The sequence below is a fragment of the Pelodiscus sinensis genome, chromosome 21 (genome assembly GCF_052426305.1).
Source record: "Pelodiscus sinensis isolate ZL-2025 chromosome 21, ASM5242630v1, whole genome shotgun sequence".
Taxonomy (NCBI): Eukaryota; Metazoa; Chordata; order Testudines; family Trionychidae; genus Pelodiscus; species Pelodiscus sinensis.
Window position 1 is genome coordinate 27,711,266 of NC_143072.1, and position 7,423 is coordinate 27,718,688.

A 7,423-nucleotide genomic window follows, 5' to 3' on the forward strand; every position below is an offset into this window, starting at 1 on the left:
CCTCAGAGAGCCTCACTCCGCCACTCAGAGACCCCAGCCCTGCAGCCAGGAAAGCCAGGGCCCAGCAGCCTGCATAGGTGAGATCAGCTTCTGGGCAAGGGAAATCCCTGGCCCTTCCACGCCCCGCGGCAGCAAAGCCGATCCCACGGCATGAGCGCTCTGCTGCTGCGAAGCTCATTTCCCACGGTGACACGGCCCGGCGCTTTCAGGGCTCCCGAGTGAGTAGCCACGGGTCCCATCTGTGGCTCCGTCCTCTGCTCTGGGTGACTGAGCTAAGGAGAAGGGGCGGCCTGTCTCTTCTCCCGTTCCAGCAGACAGGTGAGCAAGGCCTAGTGCTGTATGATGCATGCCCGACGGGGGCGCCTGCCTGTCTCAGCTGGCTTCTCCAGGTGATCCTGCTGCCCTGCACTGGGCACATCCGGGCCCATCTGCCCAAGTGATTCCTGCAAATCCGAGCCCGCAAGGCAAGGGAAACGAGTTCACTCTGCAACACATTCCGCCTCCTCAGCGGACACCCTACAGCCATCCTGCTGCCCAGCCCGCTCCAGGGCCCCCTCCCGCCCAGCCCGCACCACGGCCCCCTCCCGCCCAGCCCGCTCCAGGGCCCCCTCCCGCCCAGCCCGCACCACGGCCCCCTCCCGCCCAGCCCGCTCCAGGGCCCCTCCCCGCCCAGCCCGCACCAGGGCCCCCTCCCCGCCCAGCCCGCACCAGGGCCCCCTCCAGCCCAGCCCCCTCCCCGCCCAGCCCGCACCAGGGCCCCCGCCCAGCCCGCACCACGGCCCCTCCCCGCCCAGCCCGCACCAGGGCCCTCTCCCGCCCAGCCCTCTCCAGGGCCCCTCCCCGCCCAGCCCACTCCAGGGCCCCCTCCCGCCCAGCCCGCACCACGGCCCCCTCCCCGCCCAGCCCGCACCACGGGCCCCTCCCCGCCCAGCCCGCACCACGGGCCCCTCCCCGCCCAGCCCGCACCAGGGCCCCTCCCCGCCCAGCCCGCACCACGGCCCCCTCCCGCCCAGCCCGCTCCAGGGCCCCCTCCCGCCCAGCCCGCACCAGGGCCCCCTCCCGCCCAGCCCGCACCACGGCCCCTCCCCGCCCAGCCCGCACCAGGGCCCCCTCCAGCCCAGCCCGCACCATGGCCCCTCCCCGCCCAGCCCGCACCACGGCCCCCTCCAGCCCAGCCCACTCCAGGGCCCCTCCCACCCAGCTCGCACCACGGCTCCGCCCAGCCCAGCCCGCACCAGGGCCCTCTCCCCGCCCAGCCTGCACCAGGGCCCCCTCCCGCCCAGCCTGCACCACGGCCCAGCCCGCACCAGGGCCCCCTCCCGCCCAACCCGCACGATGGCCCCTCCTCACCCAACCTGCACCACGGCTCCTCCCATCCAGCCCATACCAGCCGCCCCCCCCCAGCCCACAACACAGCCCCTGTCTGCACTGGTGCCACTGACAGCCAGCAGGCTACATCCCTTCCCCTGTGAAACACCCCCATGCTGCCCTCAGTCCATGCCTGGCTCACTAGTGTAGCCACTGCCCCCCCCCGACAGACCCCCTGCCACACCACAGGGGCAGCCCCTCCCCCCAGAGCAAGTGTGACACTGCCCCCCCCGACAGACCCCCTGCCACACCACAGGGGCAGCCCCTCCCCCCAGAGCAAGTGTGACACTGCCCCCCCCACAGACCCCCTGCCACACCACAGGGGCAGCCCCTCCCTCCAGAGCAAGTGTGACACTGCCCCCCCCCACAGACCCCCTGCCACACCACAGGGGCAGCCCCTGCCCGCAGAGCAAGTGTGACACTGCCCCCCCCACAGACCCCCCCTGCCACACCACAGGGGCAGCCCCTCCCCGCAGAGCAAGTGGGCACTGCCCCCCCCCACAGACCCCCTGCCACACCACAGGGGCAGCCCCTCCCTGCAGAGCAAGTGGGCACTGCCCCCCCCACAGACCCCCTGCCACACCACAGGGGCAGCCCCTCCCTCCAGAGCAAGTGTGACACTGCCCCCCCCACAGACCCCCTGCCACACCACAGGGGCAGCCCCTCCCCCCAGAGCAAGTGGGCACTGCCCCCCCCACAGTCCTCCCCGCCACACCACAGGGGCAGCCCCTCCCCGCAGAGCAAGTGGGCACTGCCCCCCCGGCCGGTCTCTGTGGGCGGGTGGCAGTGGCTGGAAGGCCCCTTCCACACAGGGCCAGCTGCCTGCTCCTGGCTGTGCAGGCGGGATGTGTCTGCAGAGGGGACCAGGGCTCCAGCCCCCGAGGAGTGTGCGTCTGGCCCAAGCGACCATGGCTGTAGACTGTTACCAACACAAGACACAGTAACAATCTAAAGCCACGGTTGCCCTGGAGACATGGGCGTGGGCAGGAGAAGTTGGTACCATGGTGACAGGGACAAAACAGGCTCAGTCAATACAGGAGACAAGGACTCCAGCGCCTCCATAGTAGCACAGCAGGATCCACCCCCTTTGCATGGGGCTGGTAGCACCCAGCTCCTCTCCCCTGCCCACCTGGTCCCGCTGGCCTCCAGCAGGGAGTCCCACAGCCTGTGCGCTGGAGACGAGCCGTGGCAGGGAGGGGGAAGAGCTGCCTCCAGTTCTGCACCTGCCTACCCCTGCTCCTTGCACTCCAGAGGCCTCAGCCTTCCCCCCAGCACCTGGATTTGCAGGCCTCAGGGCGGCCGGAGGCTGTGCCCTGGGTCTCCACTCACCTCTCCCAGCTCAGCACAAGGCACCACCCTGGTCTCACTCAGGAGCCTCAGCCCAGCTGCATGGTGGAGGAGTCCAGGCTGGAGCAGCAGGAGCTGGGGGAGACCCTGCTTCACCAGGCCTGCCCCGTTCCAGGCTCATCGCCCTTCTCACGCCCTGGGCAGAGCAGGTGGCACCAGGCTCCTGCCTGGAATCACCATCTTCCAGCTGGAATCAGCGTCAAGCCCAGCATGTGCTGCCGCAGCTATGCCCTTGAGGTTCCAAGTCCTTTTTCTGCCTCCCCCCCCCCACACTTGGGGGCTGCAGGAGAGTACAAGCCCTGCCTGGCTGCACCAGTGTGGGCCACCTGCTGCCGGACGAGGAGCGGCGCAAGGGAACCTCCGCAGTTCAGTGTCAGGAGAGCAGGGTGACAGGCCTGGGCTGCTCCTTCCGCACCTGCGGGCGAGACAAGACACACATCAGCCCGGAGCCCACTGTGTGCGGACGGGTCTCCCCACCTCCCCAGACAAGCCTGCCGGGGCAGCACCACCCAGTCGGTGCTTCCCTAGTGCTGGCCCCTGCCCAACAGCCTGCAGGGAAACACGTCCCACCAGGCGCAGAGGGGAACCCAGCTGGGTCCCGTGAGGCGCAGCCCAGGTCGCGCACACCTAGAATCAGCCGGAGGTCGCTCTCGCGGGGCCAGAGTCAGCAGCTTCTCAGGCTGGGCAGGGCAGTTCCTAGGCGCCGCCTCTCCCTGGGACGTGCCCAGCTAGGCTCCCTCTTTCCCATGCCCATCCACATCCCTGGCCCTGCAGCAGGAGGAGACAGGCTGGGGTGGCGGGTGCAGCTGGGCTTTGCTCCATGCCAAACAGCATCCACCGCTCCCTGGGCCCAGCACAGGACAGCTGCCCTGGCTTGCAGCCTCCCTCTGCCTGCCCACCCCCCTTGTGTGCACCCAGCCACAGGCAGGCTGGCGGCCACTGTGGAAACCCCAGCAGGGGCATGGGGAAGTGGCAGCTGCTCAAGGCTGAGAGGCGGGCACAGCAACGTGCTCGGGAAGCCAGGGCAGGTGGGGCCAGATTCCCTCCCCACGCCCACAGACCTACCTGCTCAGCCACTGGGGGAGTCCGGCCAAGCTCCGGTGCAGCTGGGTTGCGCCCTTGTGAGGTTTTGCTGCTGGTCCCCAAGCACCTGCTGTGCTGATGGGCCTGGGAGGCCGCTGTCCCACTGGCGTGCCCTGGCGATGCTGCACTAACAGCGTCACTGCATTAGTGGCAGCTCCAAGCGCTTTGTGCACTCAACCCCCATGGGATGTGGGCAGCTGGAAATGGCCCTGGAGTCTGGGGCACAGCCAGCGGCCAGGGCGCCTGCCCATCATCCCTGTTAATGGGTGTCAACATGCCAGCAGCTGGAACGTGGCCCCCCCACTGGAGCACGTGCATATGGAAGGCCACCAGGCCTGCCCCCTCGGCCTGCCCCATCCCCATCCAGCAGCCTCTCCTCATCCCATGCCTTCCTGCACGCATGGCTGTGGTGCACATGGAACACACCTTCCTCTGCAGCACATGCATGCGGTGAGCCAGGCCAGCCGGTTGCTCTTGCAGCTGGCCATAGGTCCCAAGGGAGGCAGGGGCTTCGCCAAGAGCTGGCTGGGCATGTGTGCCCGTGTGGTAAGAGATGTGCAATGTGGTCTAGCCAGTGCGGGAGGGGCTGTGTGTCAAGTGGGGCAGCTCCTGCTGGGCCGCGGGGGGGGGGGGGTCAGCAGCCCCTGTCACATGTTCCAGAGCGCCTGGAGGGGCAGTCGCCACCACCAGCTTCCCCAACCCAACCTTCCAGGGGCGCCAGGTCCCTTGCTGAGATTGGGGGGGGGCTGCCCTCAGGGTGGGACACGAACCCTCAACCTCTGAACCTTATCGACTGCGCTAACTCCCACCAGGGAGGCCAGCCCCCATCTCAGGCCAGGCTAGAACAGGGTCAGGCCTGCAGCAGCCTGACTAGGGACACCCTGGCTGCCTGAAGTGCCTGGGGCCGCCCAAAGGCGGGGAATGGGGCCAGCTGTGCTGCCCTCTGCCCAGTTCCAGCGTTTGCTGACCGGCCAGGCCCTGCCGATGTGGGCGACTGAGCCCAGGGGAGACCTGCCTTGCTGGCCTGCCCCAGCGCTCCAGCCTGGCCGGGCTCGTTGCCTGTGGCCGTGGCTGTCCGGCCTGGTCACTGCCCGTCCTGGGGCTTCGGCAAGCCCCTGCTCAGTAGCTTCTTGGTCTCCTAGTACCGGGGCAGCGAGCCTGGCGGGGCCGGGGCCGGCTAGCGCAGAGGCAGCGGTTGGGCGCACTGCGGGTGTCCGAAAAGGGGGGGGCTGGGCACGCGCGCAGCCGCGGGGGGGGCGCTAATTGCGCCCGGGGCGGGAGAGCGGGGGCTGCTGAGCGCGGCGGCGTCACCCGGGGCGCGGGGGCCGGGCTCTGGCAGGCGCACGGAGCGGACACACCCGCCCGCTGGCCCCAAGGCAGCCCCGTCCCTGTCCTCGAGCGGGCACGCGCCCAGGCCACGCGCCCAGCCTCCGGAGCCGGCGTCGGGGCAGCTGCGCGCAGCGCGCGGCTTAGACACCGCGGGGAGCCGCGAGGCTTGTCCCGCCCAAGACCCGCTCCGCAGGGAGGCGGCGCCCGGGCAGGCAGGTGCCCGCCGGCTCAGCGGCGCCAGCCCGGGGGCTGTGAGGCTGCGGGAGGACCGAGCAGCAGCAGGGGCCCAGGCCGAGCAGGCGGTGGGCGCTGGGCGACCGAAAGTGCGGGGGGGGGGGGGGATGTGCTCACAGCGCTGCACAAAACCTTCCCCCTGCGCCTGCTCCAGCGACCCCCCGCCGGGACCTGCCCCACCGCAGCGCGAGCGCAATTGCAGTGGCCCGAGCCGGCTCAGCACCATGGACAGCAGCCGGCACAGCCAGGCCGCCCCCTCCGACAGGCAAGGGCCGTGCGCCCCGGCCGGCGAGCCCTGGGGAATGGCCCCACGGGGGGAAGCGGGGACCAGATGCAGCGCCTGAGCTAAAGGTGAAGTCGGAGCCCCCCAGGGGACCTTTCCCAGCCGCGTGTCTCTGCCTCCTAGGCCCCCGGTAACTGCCTGCAGCCCAGCCACCCCCAGGCACGGAAAGAGCAGGCAGGCGTCCCCCTGCACGCCAGGCCCTGCCCTGCCCACAGCCCGATGGCTCCACGCAGCCTGGGGGGGGGGGGGGGGCGGGCCCCGAGGCTGGCGGGCACAGCTGGCACCTTAGATGCAGCTGCAGGTCTGGGGGAGCCCTACGCGATCGCCTGCTCTGTCCCCAGCCCAGGCCACAACCCAGGGCAGGGAAGGAACCACCAGTGCAAACATGGGCAGCTGGTTACAGCACCTCCCGCTGGCATGGCTACGGCTGCCCCTGTTCCTCGCCCCCACGAGCCCGGGGCTTCCGTCCCTGTGATCCCCCTCTACATGGTTGATGGAGCGATGGATGAGCAACAGCCCCTGCCTGCCTGCAGCCCTTTCACTCCGGGTGGGCTGGGCCGGGCTGCTCGGTGGCGCTGGGTGCAGGCGCTGCAGCTGTCATGCTTCAGTAGCCATGACTGTAGACTGTTACTGTGTCTCTCACGCTACGTAGCAGTAAGCAGTCTAGAGCCAAGGTGCCGACGCGCTGACGTGGGATCTTCTCACCAGAGTCTCCACAAGCGGCTCTTCGCGGCCTTGGGCATGGGGATGGCAGTGGCATGGAGCTATGGGTGAGTTCTGCAGACACGTCCTCCGGGCTGGGCAGGGTGACATGGGGAGCTTGGCCTCGCTCCTCCCCCGAAGGAACCATGCTGCTGGGAAGCCAGTGCACGCCTAGGAGTTACAGGGCTGGCCTAGGCCCCAGCTCCTACACATGCTGCCGGGTGCTGGCCCCCTAAGCCATAGGGAGGCCCCATGGGTTCAGACCAGCAGGCCACAGCCAGTGTCCTGTGGTCCAGCAGTGGCTGGTGCCAGGTGCTTAGAGGGACTAGCAGGACTGGGCAATTTGCTCCGTCCCCTGCTGCCCAGCAGGCTTCGGGACACCCAGAGCATGGGGTGCAGCGCTGGCCCCTGGGCTAACGGCCCCTGGGCTAACGGCCCCTGATGGACTGACCGCCACCAACGGATTTCATGCTTTTTAAAACCCAGTTTTGCTTTTGGCCCCCACAACATCCCCGGCAATGGGTTCCCCAGGCTGGCTGCGGGAAGACCCCGACGGACGGACGGCTTGTAAACCTGCTGCCTGCTCATGTCCAGGGGCGACCCCCCCGCTCTTGTGTTGTGTCCCCACTTCCTGATCCCCCCTTCGCCACAACCCCCAGGCCGTGGCAGATCTGTCATTCCATGGCTGAGACGCAGGCCTGGGCTTTGCCAGCTCTCCTCGCAGAAGCTGTTTCACACCCTGAATTATTTATTGCCCCTCTCTGTGCTTTTGTCCAATTCTAAGATCTTTATTTAAATGAGACCAGACTGCACCCAGTAGCAAGATACGGGCAATACCCCGGATTTCTATAGTGCCATGGTCTTCTCTGGGGCTTTCCAAATGGCTCCTGCCACTGCACACTGAGTGGGGTTGGCAGGTGGCTAGCCATGCCAGGAGCTCACCCTTCAGTAGTAACAGCTCATTTTGAGCCCAGTGTTTAGCATGAATTGCTGGGACTCATTTCCCCCTGTCCATTAATCAACACTGAATTTCATCTGCCATTTTGTCACCCAGTCTTGGGAGGTCCCTTGGTAACT

General features: G+C 68.4%; 1 long non-coding RNA gene across 1 annotated transcript; it reads right to left on the reverse strand.

Moving 5' to 3' along the window:
- Nucleotides 1-2,972: 2,972 nt before the first annotated feature.
- On the reverse strand, nt 2,973-5,439 carry LOC149521928 (uncharacterized). The gene is made up of 2 exons (XR_016347651.1): nt 3,343-5,439; nt 2,973-3,130 (listed from the first exon to the last, which is right to left on the reverse strand). It is a non-coding gene; the product is annotated as an uncharacterized LOC149521928 (long non-coding RNA).
- Between the last annotated feature and the right edge of the window lie 1,984 nt (nt 5,440-7,423).